Source organism: Bos mutus, chromosome 26 (assembly GCF_027580195.1).
Source record: "Bos mutus isolate GX-2022 chromosome 26, NWIPB_WYAK_1.1, whole genome shotgun sequence".
Classification (NCBI taxonomy): Eukaryota; Metazoa; Chordata; class Mammalia; order Artiodactyla; family Bovidae; genus Bos; species Bos mutus.
Window position 1 is genome coordinate 20,780,236 of NC_091642.1, and position 16,991 is coordinate 20,797,226.

The following is a 16,991-nucleotide window of genomic DNA, read 5'->3' on the forward strand; positions in this document are numbered from 1 at the left end:
TTGATCAAAACATACTTTTCATGCAAAATTGATGCTTTTCCTCAAATTCAAACGTTTCCAAATTTTCCTCAAATACAGAAGACCAGCAAATTCCCAATCTCAAGCAGTGGTGGCACCAACATTGCAAACCCTTTCCCAGATCTCCACTCTTTCCCCATCCCGCACCTCCCACCTCTGCACTTGTCCACTGGGCTTTTTCAAGCCATCTATAATCAGATAGCACACAGTTTTTATATATGGGCTCTTATTTGCAACCACTCAATTCCCACACCCAGGGTAAAACATTCCTGAAGACAAAAACCATCACCATACCATTTGAATCTCTTTCCCTTGCCTATCTCTTACATAGTCTTGCACACATTATAAAAGTCAGTGGCCCGTTTTAACTTATTTAACAAATACTTACAAAGTACTTACTATAAATCAAAGAACTGAACATAAATTTACTGTTGAGGGGTACAACGAAGTGTTATGTTTACAGTGGTAAGCTTAAACATGTGCCAAACCACCCAACAACCGCACTCCTGGACACTCCTCCCAGAGAAATTAACACTTAAGTTCACATACTAACCTGTACACAAATGTTCATAGCAGCTTTTCTTGTAATAACTAAAAACGGGGGAAAGCCTAGATGTTCTTTATTGAGTGAATGGTTAGACAAAGAGCTACATCTATATCATGGTATATTATCAAGCAAGAAAAAGGAATGAACTATTGATAGACTCAAGAACTTGGGTCAGTCGCCAGGAAATTAATATTGAGTGAATCAAGTTAATCCAAAAAGGTTGCAAACTGTAAGATTCCCATTTATATAGTATTGTTTTTAAAGGCTGCACCACGCAGCTTACAAAATCTTAGTTCCCTGACCAGGGATCAAATCCATGTCCCCAGTGGGAGAAAGCCTGGAGTCTTACCAACCAGATTGCCAGGGAAGTCTCTAACATTCTTAAAATGACAAAATATTAGACATGGAAAACAGATTAGTCTTTGCCAGGGGTTGCTTGAAAAGGAGGGATGTGGGTGTATTTACACAAGGGCAATGTGAAGAGTCCTTGGATGATGGAGCTGTTCAGGATCTTAACTGTGGTGCTGCAAGCGTAACCTACACGTGATAAATTGCACAGAACGAAATGTACACACATATACAAGTGAGTACACGTAACACTGGGGAAATCTGAATAGGGCAAATGGATCGCATCCGTGTTAATATCCTGGTTGTGCTACTGTACTACAGTTTTGCAGAATGGAGAAAACTAGATAAATGGAACAAGGAACATGAGAACTGTCTGTATTATTTCTTACAACAACATCTAAATTTATAATCATAGCAGTAAAATCTGCTATAATCATAGCAGAAAAGCAGTATGCTAACAAGAATATCTCAAACTAATAATATTTACTTATTTAAAGTAATATATTTACTTTAAATATATTTGTCATGTCTGATTATTTGCGACCCCATGGACTGTAGGCTGCCAGGCTCCACTATCCATGGAATCCTCCAGGCAAGAATACTGGAGTGGGTTGCCATTTCTTATAACACTTATAAGGAGCTTACTAATTACCAGGTACGTCAGGTATGGATGTGAGAGTTGGACTGTGAAGAAGGCTGAACGCTGAAGAATTGATGCTTTTGAACTGTGGTGTTGGAGAAGACCCTTGCGAGTTCCTTGGACTGCAAGGAGATCCAACCAGTCCATTCTGAAGGAGATTAGCCCTGGGATTTCTTTGGAAGGAATGATGCTAAAGCTGAAACTCCAGTACTTTGGCCCCCTCATGCGAAGAGTTGACTCATTGGAAAAGACTCTGATGCTGGGAGGGATTGGGGGCAGGATGAGAAGGGGACGACAGAGGATGAGATGGCTGGATGGCATCACTGACTCGATGGACGTGAGTCTGGGTGAACTCCTGGAGTTGGTGATGGACAGGGAGGCCTGGCGTGCTGCGATTCATGGGGTCGCCAAGAGTTGGACGCGACTGAGCGACGGAAATGAACTGAACTGAACTGAAGAGTCATCAACATTAAGCACTAAATGTTCATAGTGCCTAGGTATATCCTACGTTAAAAATTGCTATATTGGGCATGCTGCGGTTCATGGGGTCGCAGAGTCGGACACAAGTGAGCAACTGAACTGAACTATTATAAACACTTAAATATCATCTCATGACTCCTCCTAACTACCACAGGTGGCATGACTATTACCATTCCCATTTTACAGATGGAAAAACTGAAGTACAGAGAAGTTAGAACACTTTGTCCAAAGGACACATAGCAAATAGGTTAACTGATGAAACTGATCCAAAGGCAGGCGATTCTTTCTTTATGAGGATTATTTTGACATACAAGTTTTTTAATTTTTAAAATATTTATTTACTTACTTATTTGGCTGCATCAGGTCTTAGTTGCAGCATGGGAGACCTTCATCACACCACGCAGGATCATTCATTGTGGGGCATGCACTTAGCTGCTCCGCAGCATGTGGGTTCTTAGTTCCCCGGCCAGAAATCGAATCTGTGTTGCCTGCATTGAATCGAGGCACGTTCTTAACCACTGGACCACCTGGGAACTTCCCAAGGCAGGCAATTAAGATCCAAAACTCTCCCCTCAGAGATCTCTGCATTTCACTTTCAGAGTCTGGGGACCACCAAACAGACTAGACCTTGGATGCTGACAGTGGCTCTTCTAGAAGAGTCCCCAAAATCCAGGCCGAATATCTGACAAATCCTTCTGACCAGAAAGTCAACCATAAACTTCCCAAGCTGTCAACTTTAAAGGAAGTAAACGAATTATCAGATTCTAGTGTAAAAATCTCCCACCGGGTGAGAGGATGAAAACTTCTAACACAGGAACAACTCACCACAGAGTAAAGTCTACACTTCCCTGTGTCACTTTAGCCAACAGAGGTCAGAAGATGGAGGTAAGAGTTGGGCACGTTTGGGAACACACTGCAAGAGTGTGGAGCCGTAAAAAGCAAAATGCATCTGAGAGTAGATGAAAGGGGAAAGCTCAAACAAGACCATGTAGTTGCGTCAAGCTCTGCGCACCCTGACCCCAGCTCTCTCCGCCCTGCTGCCCTGCCTCCAGCACTGTGTCTTTCCTGACTCTGGGAACGGACCTCAGGGAGCTCCCCGCCTTATCAGCTTCAAGCCCACCAGCTCTTACAAATAAGAGCCAGGGAGGGCCCTGGGGATTGAAACCCAGAACCTGCGTGGCATTCTAGAGTAGCAGGCCTATAGCAAAGGCCATCTGGCTCAGAAGATTTTCAGATTATCAAGTGGGGAAGGCAGGAATGTCACGGCCTCTGTGGGTGGACATGGGGACATTCGTCAAAAAGACAGCTACCATGAAACCACAGTCTCCCTTTCCCACTGGAGTTGCACAGAGCTGGGGTATGTGCATGTGCTGGTGTGTGTGGACAAACCAAAGTCATTTTAGCAGAGAAATCACTTCCCAAGATTCAGTGCTAGAAAGGGCAAAGGGAGGGCTAAAGACCCAGATTTTTCAAAAGACAGACTACCAACCAGAGGGCACTGTAACTTCACACTAATCGTGAACACTCTAGCTCAGAGTTTCCACTGGGTGAATGAGGTGAACAGTATGTTACCAGTGGTCCAGGCTGATACGATGCACCATTCAGAAAAGGGGGATTGGGTACTAGACTGTAGGGGTCAGAATTTATTGGTTTCTAAGATGAGAACTCGTAGATACTCTCAGATGAGCTTTGGCTCTTCAGTTGATGAAAATTAAGCCCAACTAAGAATTCTGAGCTGAAAGAAACTAAGAGGAAATAGTTTTTCTCAAACTGTGATTTTAAGAAAGAATAATTGGGAATGGAGTTGGAAATATGCACTGGGAAAATGGAGTCTTGGCTCACTCTGTCACCCAGATGACTGGGATCCATGTCAGTTTTCACATCTAAACAGCACTTCCCTGGTGGCTTAGACAGTAAAGAATCTGCCTGCCATGTAGGAGATCCAAGTTCGATCCCTGGGTTGGGAAGATCCCCTGGAGAAGGGAATGGCAACCCACTCCAGTATTCTTGCCTGGAGAATTCCATGGACAGAGGAGCCTGGCGGGCGACAATCCATGGGGTCGCAAAGAATCAGACATGGCTGAGCAACTTTCACTTTCACTTGCAACAAAGATCCAAAATGTTCTGCTCCCAGATAAGAGAGATGTAAACAAAGAGCCGTTCCGTTTACGGAACCTCGTTCCGTTGCCCTCCATCCACCCCTAACTTCCTGCTCTGCCTGTTGGCATGAAAGTACATGATACTTGGGTCAAGACCCTGGGAAAAGGAGGCCACAGACAGAAGAACAAAAGCATCAAGGTAGACAAATGGGAAGACCCTGGATGGAGTTCCTGAGGACCCTGTTGAACCACTAAAGCAACCCTGGGCCTCCTGCCTCCAGACTTCTTGTTAAGAAGATGATAAATGTCCCTCAGGTTAAACCTACTGTTTGACTTTTCTGTTGTCAGGCAAACATTTGTCAATTGGCATAAAGTTCCCATAATGATTTTGCTCAACAACTGTATTATAGCTGCCAAAGTCACATTCCCTAACTGGCCCATGGCTGAAAGTTGGATGAAACCTGTAGACCTCTTTATCCTTGTACTTAATCTGAAGCTCCCACATAACACAGTGTAGCACCTATAAAGCTAGCAGGCCTTGTCACCTGGACCTCAGGAGTTACTGCCAAAGGCACAGTGAGTAAACACAAAGGCATGGAAAGGAGGAGGAAAGGAGGGTGGGTGGGGGAGGGACAGGAAGAGAGAAGTATGGGGGGAAGAAGAGACAGGAAACAAGCGCTCTGTAAGAATGTGCATTTTTTTTTCTTTTTTTTTTTGAGGGATGCCCTCGTGCTTTCAAAATCAGCACACTCTGAGTAAAAAGCAGCTGAGTGCCTGATCTCCATCATCACGGAGCTCTGGGAAGGCCAGATCCCATCAGGGGAGCCCCTCGGCCACATGGTGCAGACATGCGAATGACCGATGGGCTTCTGGTACTGCCTGTGCATGACTTGGCGGAGCAAAGCATATTTTACATTAGCTCAGGTCCTGACATTCTATCATGTTCCCTGTCAGGAGGCCAAGTAGTTCTTGGAACTCTGCACACCAAGTGACATATTACAGAACCCTAGCAAGCAAGGTGGCTCGTTGCCAAGTGCCCTTAAATTTAAAGACTCTTCTTACCTCTTTCACCTCCACTGCAAGGGGTCCGACTGGGTGCAGAAGTCCAGTAAGAAAGGTCATTATTCTTTTCCAGCATCTAAGGTATTTTTCAAGGAGGCAGTGTGACAAGGTGTGGGGCTATTTGCAATTAGATTACCCTTAGCGATCAGTATCACCAAGTTAGGAACTGAAAGTGAGACTGAGCGAGGCACTCAGGCTCTTGATGGAGCAGAGCTGGGGCAACGGCCATCAAAATGACACCTTTCCTTTCTAGCCACTGGCTGTCTTCAGTGAACCTTCTCCTGCCATCCTGCAGGGACACTCTGTCAGGCTGTAAGGGGAGAACCTCAAAGGCCACCTCACATGACACTGCTTGGAATGCCTGCAGCCTGATGGCCAGCCAGAATGTCTGTATCTCCACGTGGGTGTCAACACTCTCACAAGGACGAGAGGTCCTCCCAGGCTGGATTCCTACTGGGCAACCGCCAGCGGGGGCATCTCCCAGTGCTTTCCTCTCCGCCTCCCACCCCAGGTGCTACCATCTGCAGCCTCTTCTTTTGAGTTCCACTTACTTTCCCAGACCACCTCCTGTATTTACTGGATGCCTCTATAAGCTCAGCCATGGAGGGGATTATGCAGCCATGTCAGGAATTAAAGGCAAAGTCTGCCCACAGAGCATGCCACCTGTAGTTTGAGAAATAAGGTCTTTCTTTTTTAATGTGAGGAAACCAAAGACAGAGCTCACTGTTTGCTGTAAGAGATATACTGATTAAAAGTTCAGAGGAGGGAGATGTCACAGGAGAAAGGGATGGTCAGCAAAGACTTCTCTGAAGAGAAGGAACTTGAGCAAATGCTTCAGGGAAGGGTGAAGGTCAGACAGGGAGAAAAAAGAGAGGGAGACAGCAGAAGTGTGATGGTTGTAAGTCCCTAGGCTCAGGGGCCAGGACACAGCCAGCATGGGTGGCACCCAAAAGGGTAGCGAAAATGAACCCACAAAGACGGGACACGCCACACATCCAGTGAGCTGCAGGGCAAGCTAACAAGCAATGCCTCATCTTTCTGCCCGTGAACACCTCTGTATTTCCAGCATCCAGCATGTGCCTGACTCAGAGGCTGTCCTCCACAAATGCTGATGAATCAGTGAGTAAAAATTACTCAGGACCCTCATCCTTGCTGGAGGCCCCAAACCAAGAAACTAAACAACACCCAATGGCAGGGGCTGCAAACACAAATGCCCACAGGGCCAGGCAGGCAACAAGCATAGCCGGCTAGGGGTAAGCAATGGAGCAGGGAATGGGGAGAAGCAGGGGGAGCTACCGCAGTGCAGAAGCCCGTCTTCGGGGGAAAGTCCCCACCCAACCGCAGCCCAGCGCCACCACAGAGGTACACGAGCCCAGAATTATCAGATGTTTTGATTATTTTATGAAACACCCCAATTTTAAAATGTAGACAATAATTTTTTAAAAAATAAACTGTGCAAGCCAAACAAAACATACTTTGGAGCCATATCCAGCCTGTTAGCGATCTTTGGCTATTCAGGATAAACTTTCTGCGCAAGAAGTTTATAATGTAAAAACGTCCCCAGTAACAGAAGTGAGAATGGGTTTTCCTTTGGGAGCGGGGCCTCTGGACTAGAATGAGTACAGGAAGACTAGAAATGTTCCATATTTTGATCTGGGTGGTGAGTTACAAGAGTGAGGTTATTGTTGCTGCTCAGTCCTATCCGACTCTTTGCAACCCCATGGACTGTAGCCCGCCAGGCTCCTCCATCGCTGGGATTCTCCAGGCAAGAATAGTGGAGTGGGTTGCCATTTCCTTCTCCAGGGGATCTTTCCGACTTAGGGCTAGAACCCACGTCTCCTACATTGGCACATGGGTTCTTTACCACTGAGCCACCTGAAAAGCCCCCCAAGAGTGAGGACATACTTAAAAATTCACCCAGCTGCAAACTGAAGAGCTGCACCCTTGACTATTTGTAGGTTACAATGCAATTTAAATGGAGTCTCCCCACGCTCTCTAGAGTGTGCTCTCTGTGATGTTGCCCCTTCCACCTATAATTCCCTTCAGCCCCTCCCTCTCGACACCCTGCTGCCATCAACCCATCCAGTAAGAGGTGGCCCAGGCAGCACCTCTTCCAGGAAGACTCTCCTACCCCAGGCCAGCCCAGATTTAAGCTGGGCCCATTTGGCTGCTCCCAGACACAGTCCAGGGAGTGACTTCTTCACCCCCCAGCACCTGTCACCTCCTTGTCTGACTCCTTGGGAGCCCCTGAGGTGCTGGAGCCAGGGACTGTGTACTGTTCACTGGGGTCCAGTCTGGCACATGGTGGGCGTTAGTGTCTGCCATGACAGCTCATCCTCCTTCAGGCAATCAGCAAATAGAAGGATGTCCCCCAGCACACCTCATCTCTATTTTCCTAGAACGAACAGTGTAAAATCTGGAAACATGACATCTGCAGAACAAAGCCAGGAGACCAGCTGCATCCTGGGTAAGAGGGTGAAGAAACAGACCCATGTAAGGATTTTAAACGTGATTCTCTTGTAACCAGATGTGGTGACTTCCTACTGAGAGAGGAAGTGAGTATGGGTAAGATTCTTAAGTCATCTCTCTGGTTCAAGCACCTCCAGGCCAGTGGTGCTCAAAGTTTAGCAAGCATCAGAACCTCTGGCGAGTTTGTTAACAACAAATTCCTGGGCCCATCCCAGACTTACAGATCAGGAGGTCTGAAACAAAGTCTGGGCATTTTCATTCCAAACTAACTTGAGTGATGCTGGTATTGATAGTCCAAGGACCTCCCTGGAACTGGCACCAGACGAGACCACAAGCAGGAAGTGTGAAACATCACGATGCATCAGTGTTCTTTCCTTTGTTCATTTAACAAACTTTTATCAAGTCTCTGCCAGGAGCAAAGTCATACAAAAGATGCAGACATAATTAGAACCAGCCGTTGTCTTCTCTCCTCTGGGCACCAGAAAATGGATTGCTACTCCTCTGTACCCTTCACAAGACTTGCCGTTGAAGCAGAAAATGACACCAACTTGAGGCCACTCCCCAATGCTCAAATGGTCTCAGGTTCAAACTCCTGATTCTGAGAATGAAGTTTTCAAAGTCCGCTGCCATCAGTGAACTCATCTGTTTCTTCAAATAAATCAGTGATTTTCCTGGGTCTCCTTTCAATATATCACCTCCTTCATTTAACTAGAAAAGGAGTTAATTACAGATCTTTTGTACTCAGGGCTCAACATGGGGAAGATGAATTTTCCTGGAGACCAAGCCAGCACAGGGTCTCCAGGAGAGTCAGAGGGTGGAGGCAGCCTTCCAGCAGACAGGCAAGCACACTTCTCTGAAACAGCACCCTCTCCCTGTCCCGGGCAAGAACCACGTTCTGACATATTCAGTTACGAGTGAGTGCCTGGGCATGAAATCGAAATGGCCCATGGTATGGAATGCCCGGGCAGCATGCTGTTGGATTATTTATGCCCTTTGCACTTGTGGAAGCCGAGATTTAATTATTTATCTCGTGTTAGATTTCCAATCCTGGGCTTCCAGTCTGCAGATGAATAAAGCATCTCAGTTAAACTGCAGGGGGGTTCTGGGTGACCACTCAGCAGGGGCCGGAAAACTTAGTGATTTCAGCACCTAGGGATATCATCTCACTCTCAAAGGATGTCCTCATGAAATTCGATCATGTGAGGAAGGAAGAGTTTTAAGAACACTTTGAAGTGACAATATCTGAAAAAACCCAATTCTATTCTCTCAATGACAACGTAACTCAAGACGTAAAGGCACAACATTTGGACCATGGATACAGCACTTTTGCTAAAATGTCTTTCCTCACACACGTCTGACTTGTGGTAGGAGGCCACTGGCCATATTTACTCCAATTTCTTGGGTAGAAAATATTTTAAAATTGTAGCAATTCTCAAGTTAAACACCAGTCAGCTTCTCAGGGACTGTGATTAAAATGCAAAACCAAGGTACGTTCTAATAGAACTAGCTCCTCTCTTATAGTAAGATCTAGTTTGCTGTTGTTGAAAGACCTATAGCTTGGAAATAACTATTTTAACCAAACCATCATCAGCTTTTCACTTCATGCAGACCAACTTAGAATTCAAACCTCACCTCTTCTGTATCCGTCTAGCCCTGCATTAGTAGGTCCAATCTTTTGTTTCAGTGAAAGGGTTAGATTCCCATTTTGCTTATATTTTCCTTTGTGGCAACAGTATCACTTTTCACATATAATTCTGAAAGGCTTCCAAGGTCCTGCACAAATTTAGCTACTGCTTCATCAGTCTCCCTCCGCTTCAAGGAGCTACTCAAGCTTCCAACACAAGGGCCAGCCCAGCACCGACTGAGATGACAGCCAAGATGGCAGCACCTGGGAATGCAGTTGGTCCATTAAAAGGAACAGGACAAAAGGTCCTAGACTGTACCATTGGATGGCAGAATTATTTTCTTTTTGAGGACCAACCCTGCCTTTTGGTTTTGGATTTACCCCTTGGTTCTCCCAATAGACAGGAAAGTTACCTTTCTTGTGTGTTTCTGCATTTTGCATCATTGGGAAATCTATGGTTACAACAGTGTTTGGGACACAACAGGCACTCAAATAATGTTGAATGAATGACTTTCTACCAGAAAACACCCAGCCTGAGGACCAGACAGAAGCAGAGGGGAAAGTCACAAAGTTCTTATACCACACAGATGGGGGTTGCTTCTCTTGGCTTTGTCTGACCCAGTTGCTAAAAAGAAACTTGAGAAATCTAAACTTGAGCCAAATATATCACTGGTTCATTATGTCATACCAATTAAACAGGCTCAAGATCATAAAATACAAAGTCAGTTTATAAGAGTAAGAATAATTGTTAGTCTATTCTGATATGATAGCAAAAACTCCACAGAAGCCCTATAATCTAAGTTATAAGTAATCAGTATATTGGAAACATTTATATATACCCTGATAATATTATCAGGGTATAATATTTATAATATTTTATAAACACAAAATAATTTATAAATCTTTTATATTTATAAAATATAATATATATTTTATATAAATACATTTTATATATTATAAAATATAATATATATTTTATGTTATAAAATATATATATTATGTTATAAAATATATATTTTATATAAATATATTTTATATTATATTATAAATATAATATTATACCCTGATAACATAAAATAACATATACCCTCCACCTTGAATGAGTCACAAAACACACCGTGAAGTATTTTATTAAATATTTGACAAAAATAGAATACACATCAATACTATATACAATGAAACTCTCATATTTCATTGGATTTTACTTTGTAAAGAGACAACATGTCATTTAAAATGAGAATTTCACTCTTAGGCAAGACAGTAATAAAATCAAACAGAAATAATTTGCCAAAAGTTCAATTTTCAAATGGTCATAATTGAGATTGATAAATACCAGGCAACATACAATTTGCAAAAACTGATCCATAAAAAAATAGGAAACCTGAGAAAATCTATAAAAAAGTAGGAGGTTGAATCATTAATCTAAAACCTCTCAACAAAGAAAATTTCAGGATGAAATAACTTTATTGGGGAATTTTAGAGAATTAACACTAATCTTTCGCAAACTCTACCCAGAAAAACGATGAGGGAGAGAACACTTCCTAACTTATTCTATGAGGCCAGCATAACCCAGATACTGATCCCAAAGACACTACAAAAAAACTATAAGCCTGTATCCCTTATGAATATTTATGGAAAATCCTTAATAACATACTAGCAAAGTCAATGCAGCAGCATAATAGAAAAAAAAAAAAACTATAGACTATGACCAAATGAGATTTATTCCCAGAATACAAGGACGGTTCACCATAAAAATTCAATCAATGTAATACACCACATTCAAAAAAAAGAAGGAAAAAAACACATGGTCACCTCAATTGATACAGACAAGCATCTGACAAAATTCAACACCCCTTAATGGTAAAAACAATAAACTACAAATAAAAGAAAACTTCTTCATCATGATAAAGGCATTTATGAAAAACTCATAGCTAACATCATACTCAATGGTGAAAGACTGAAAGCTTTCTCCCTAAGATGAGGAACAAAACAAAGATGCCAGCTTTCACCATTCTATCTAACACAGTACTGGACATTCCAGCCTGAACATTAGGCAAGAAAAAGAAACAAATACCATTTGAATTGGAAAGGAAAAAGTAAAATTATTTCTGCTTGCAGACGGCAAGATCTTATATGTAGAAAATACTAAATATTCCATGAATAAAACCATTCATGCTAATCAACAAGTCAGCAAATTTGCATGATACAAAACCAACACACAAAAATCATTTTAATTTCTATACAGTAGCAATGAACAAACCATAAAGTAAAGTACTAAAATAATTCAATTTACAGTAACATCAAAAAGAATAAGATATTTAGGAATAAACTTAATGAAGAAGGTGAAAGATTTGTACACTGAAAACTACAAAGCATTGCTGAAAAAAATTAAAGAAGACAGAAATAAATAGAAAAACTTTTCGTGCCCATGGATTGGAAAATATAATCATGTTGTTAAGATGTCAATACTGCCCAAAGCGATCTACAGATTCAATGGAATTTTCCCAATGAAAAATTTTGGAAGAAACAAAAAATCCATCAAAAAATTCATACAGAACCTCAAGGGACTCTGAATTGCAAAAAAATAAAGAAAAAAAATGGCAGACTAACACTTCTTGATTTCAAAACTTACTACAAAGCTGTAGTAATCAAAATAATACTGGCATACGGACAGACATATATACCAAAGAAACAAAACAGGGAAAAACTCACATCTACAGAGGAAAGGCCATCTTTTCAATAAATGGTGTTGGAAAAACTGGAAATCCACATGCAAAGGAATGAAGTTAGACCCTTACCTTATGCAATATACAAAAATTAACTCAAAATGGTCAAAGATCTAAACGTAAGCACTAAAACTGTAAAACTCTTAGAAGAAATCATAGGGGAAAGCTTCATGACACTGGATTTAGCAATGATTTCTTGGATATGACACCAAAAGCACAAACAACAAAAGGAAAAAAAATAAACAGGACTTCCAAATTTAACTATTAGGAACACTGAAGGATATCATCAACAGAGTGAAAAGAAAACCCACAGAATGGGAGAAAAGACATGCAAATCATATAGCTGATAAGTGATTAATATGTAAAACATATAAAGAAATCCTACAATTCAACAACAAAAAACAAACAACCCAATTCAAAAATGGGCAAAGGACAGGGAATTTTCTGGCGGTCCAGGGGCCGGGACTCTGCAATTCCACTGCAGGGGGCACAGGTTCAATTCCTGGTAGGGGAAATAGGACACCACATGCCACGTGGTGCAGACCAAGAATTTTAAAAATTAAAAATAAAAAAATATAGTAGATGAGACACTATGCTTCTATAACAAATGGGCAAAGGACTTGAATAGACATTTCTCCAAAGAAGATATGTAAGTGGCCAATAAGCATATGAAAAGATGCTGAACATCATTAGCCACTGCGTGCGTGCATGCTCCCTCAGTCTCGTCTGATTCTTTGCAACCCATGGACTGTAAACTGCCAGGCTCCTCTGTCCTTGGGATTTTCCCAGCAAGAATACTGGAGTAGGTTGACATGCCCTCCTCCATGAAATCTTCCCAATCCAGGGATTGAACCCACCTTACCTGTGTCTCCTGTGTTGCAGGCAGATTCTTTACTGGTGAGCCACTGGGGAAGCTCTCCTTAGTCATTAGAGAAATGGAAATCAAAACCATAAAGAGACATCATTTCATGCTCACTAGGATGGCCATAATAAAAAACAAACAAGCAAGCAAAATAGCAAGCATTTTTTGAGGATGTGGAGAAACCAGAATTCTTGTTCATTGCTAGTGGGAATGTAAAATGGTATAGCCACTGCAGAAAATAATTTGGCAATTCCTTGAAAACCTTACCATAGAATTAGATGATCCAGCAATTCCATTCCTAGGTATATACCCAAAAGAACTGAAAGCAGGAACCCAAACAGATGCTTTTACACCAATGATCATGGCGGTGTTATTCACAATAACCAAAACACAGAAACAACCCATGTGTTCACCAACAGATGAATGGATAAACAAAACACATACAATGCACATACAATGGAATAGTATTCAGCTGAAATATGGAATGAAATTCTGACATATACTACAATATGGATGATCTTGAAAATACTATGCTAGGTAACATATTGGAGAAGGAAATGGCAACTCACTCCAGTGTTCTTGCCTGGAGAATCCCAGGGACGGGGGAGCCTGGTGGGCCACCGTCTATGGGGTCGCACAGAGTCGGACATGACTGAAGTGACTTTGCAGCAGGTAGCAGGTAACATAAGCCAGATACAAAAGGACAAATACTATCTGATTCCACTTACATGAGATACCTATGGGCAAATTCATATAGACAGGAGGTAAACAAGAGCTTACCAGGGGTTTGGGGAAGGAAGGAAAGGAGAGTTACTGTTTAATGGGTTCAGAATTTCTATTAGGGAATGATGAGAAGTCCAGGAAACAGTGTGGATAGTAACTCTACAACATTATAAACGTATATAATGCCACTGAATTGTACAGTTAAGAATGATTTTGTTCAATGGTTATGGGCTTCCCTGGTGGCTCAGAGGGTAAAGCATCTGTGTGCAATGCAGGAGACCTGGGTTCAGTTCCTGGGTCGGGAAGATCCCCTAGAGAAGGGAATGGCAACTCACTCCAGTACTCTTGCCTGGAGAATCCCATGGACAGAGGAACCTGGTGGGCTATAGTCCATGGGGTTGCAAAGAGTTGGACATGATTGAGCAGCTTCACTTTCTTTCTTTCTTTCATGTTATGTATACTTTGCCGCCAATTAAAAAAAAAAAAAAAAATGGCCTTAGTTGTTCATTTGAAATCGTTCATTTCCAGGGTAGAAAATAACTGATATCACTCAGTATATTGAGCTGAAAACCCTATTTAAGTATTTTTTAATACCCATTCCTCTTTTCTGAGGGACACAATTCGACATTCAGATGAAAAGCCCGTTCTAAACACTTGCAATCTGAAACCTTCCCTGGCCCTTTGATCGTGTCACAACTTCTTCAGGTACCAAAAACACTAAGGAATAAAAACAAAGTAACAGGCTTTATACACTACACCTGTTGTCACTAAATGCACAAAACACCACCACTGTGAGGCCAGACCCTACGCTGCGGGACTACAAGCAATGGAAACAAGGCTCCCCATGGAATTTCACTTAAACTCCTGAGATTTTTAAAGACCCACTACCAGCACAGAACAATACCAAGGATTTTCAATAAACAGGGTGTAAAGTAGTTATACATGATTTTAATGTGAAATACAATCAGCTACCCTGTCAAAAGCAAGCAGTTTCTCTGATGCTCCCACCCCATGGGACCAGGGATCTCAATTTTCAAGAGAAGCTGGAATTCTGGATTTCCTCCTCTCTCTGAGTGTAGTCTCTCTTCATGGCACTGATTAGCTGCCATCCTGTTATCTCTGCACGTGTTTCTTTGTTCATGTCTGCCTCCCAGAAGCTAGGCTCCAAGAGGGCAGCTTTTTCTCTCTTGTTCACCTCCTGCCTCCCTGGAACTTGAACAGAGCCTGACCCCCAGGAGCCCTCAGTCAACATGCACTGAATCAAGAGGGTTCAAGTGTTGGGCTGGATGATGGAACCTTGTGGTGGTGGGAATGTTCTGTATCCTGACTGTATCAACATCCTGACTGTAATACTGGACTGTAGTTTTCAAGATGTTACCATTGAGGGAAATGGAATAAAGGGTCTATATGTATTATTTCATACAACTGCATGTGAATCTACAATAATTTCAAAATAAAAAGTTTAATTTTAAGAAGCTTATGAAAATTTAAGCAAATAACACAAATTCCTAAAAGATATTCTACAAAACACCTAATCAGTATTCTTCAAAGATATCAGGGTATGAAAAGAAAAGACTAAGAAGCTGTCATAGACTGGAAAAGATCAGAGAGACAAGACAACTAAACGTTACGTGAGATCCTGGACTGAATGCCAGAACAGAAAAAGGATGTTAGTGTGAAAACTGGGGACATTTGAATAATGTCTATAATTGAGTCAATAGGATGGTAAGTTCAGACATTTGAATAATGTCTGTAATTTCGTCAATAGGCTGGTACCCAATGCTATTTTCTTAGTTTTGACAAATGTACGCTGTTAAGGTTAGGGGAAGCTGGGTGAAGGCCATATGGAAACTCTCTGTACTATCTTTGCAACATTTTGTTAAATCTAAAACTATTCCAAAATAAACGTTAATTTTTAAAAAATTTACTGTTGGAAGAGAAACATCTGTTAACCCACCGGGTAGTTAACTGAAACTACACCTGCTAATTTTTCAGATAAAATCATGCAAATCTAAGCAATAACAATTATTGGAAAAGACCCTGATGCTGGTAAAGATTGAGGGCATTAGGAGAAGGGAGTGACAGAGGATAAGATGGTTGAATGGCATCATTGACTGGACATGAGTTTGAGCAAACTCCAGGAGATAGTGAAGAACAAGGAAGCCTGGCATGCTGCAGCCCATGAGGTCGCAAGGAGTCGGACATGACTGAGTGACGAAGCAACAACAACAAGCAAAAAAAATTAGGTGTCTACTCTTGTAAACAATTATGCTGTGATTTGAATCCACAATTCCTCATCCAAAATCCTTGTGACCAGATTTGTTTTGGAATTTAGAATCTACTTGATTTCAAAGAAGAAACATGATGTGTGCTGTTCATGAAACCCCAGTGGGGTCCAGGAAGCAGTTTATTGTCAAACGCATGAAAAATTCTTTAGCAAGATGCGTGAGCAGTCACACCTGCAGGGTAAATGAAGACTGCCAACAGCCACCATTCTTTTGGGTGAGATCTTGTTGCCTAAAAATTTTTCTAAAAACTTGCAGTTTTCAGAGCTATTTGGATATTAAAATAGCAGACAGGAGGTTACAGACTGGATTATAGAGGATTCCAAATGAATAAAATTTTGTCCTTTAAGGGGCTTCCCTGGAGGTCCAGTAGTCAAGATTCCACACTTCCACTGCAGAGGTGCAGGTTCGATCTTTGGTGGGGGAACTAAGAGCCTGCATGCAGCATGGCATAGCCAAAAAGTTTTTAAAAAAAGAGAAAGTTAAACAAAAAATTTTGACTGTTAATGGTAAACTTTCAAATTTCTAAAAAGTATTACCATCTCAATTCTTTTTTCCTCTCTCCCTCCCTCTCTCACTTTTTCCCTACATTTAGGAGTTGCATCCAAGCCCCACGGTGGCTTCTAGAATGTTGATAACATTAAAATTATGTATCATAATCCACGGCTCGTTAGAAATGTGAAAATTCAATGAGCTATGCATGTATGATTTGGCCACTTTTCTGCGTGTACATTAAATGTTGACTTTTTTTTTCCAAAAGCAGTAATCAACAGAATTAAATTCAAAGTCACCAAATGCTAACACTGCAAGAAATCTTCTCTCACTGAAGATATGTAGTCCCATTTCCTGGCTCCACAGTTCCAGAGTGGTGAAGTGAGCTGCCCAAGGTCACACAGCAATGCAGTGGGAGAGCTAAGACTCCCAGCTCAACCCCTAGTGCAGGGTTCTATCTGTTATGCAAAAACATGAGATTTCGGCTTCAAACATTTGTTCTACAATATGTGTTACTAATTAACTGGGAAAACTTGTAATATCATCACATTGGAGTTAATACCAAAACATTTTTTGCTCATTTAGATTTATTTTTTCCCATGAAATTACTGAACTG

General features: G+C 41.8%; 1 protein-coding gene across 2 annotated transcripts in view; it reads right to left on the minus strand.

Moving 5' to 3' along the window:
- RBM20 (RNA binding motif protein 20) overlaps nucleotides 1–16,991 on the minus strand; it is a 196,748-nt gene that overhangs the window by 137,302 nt on the left and 42,455 nt on the right. The gene's annotated exons all lie outside the window — the stretch shown is intronic.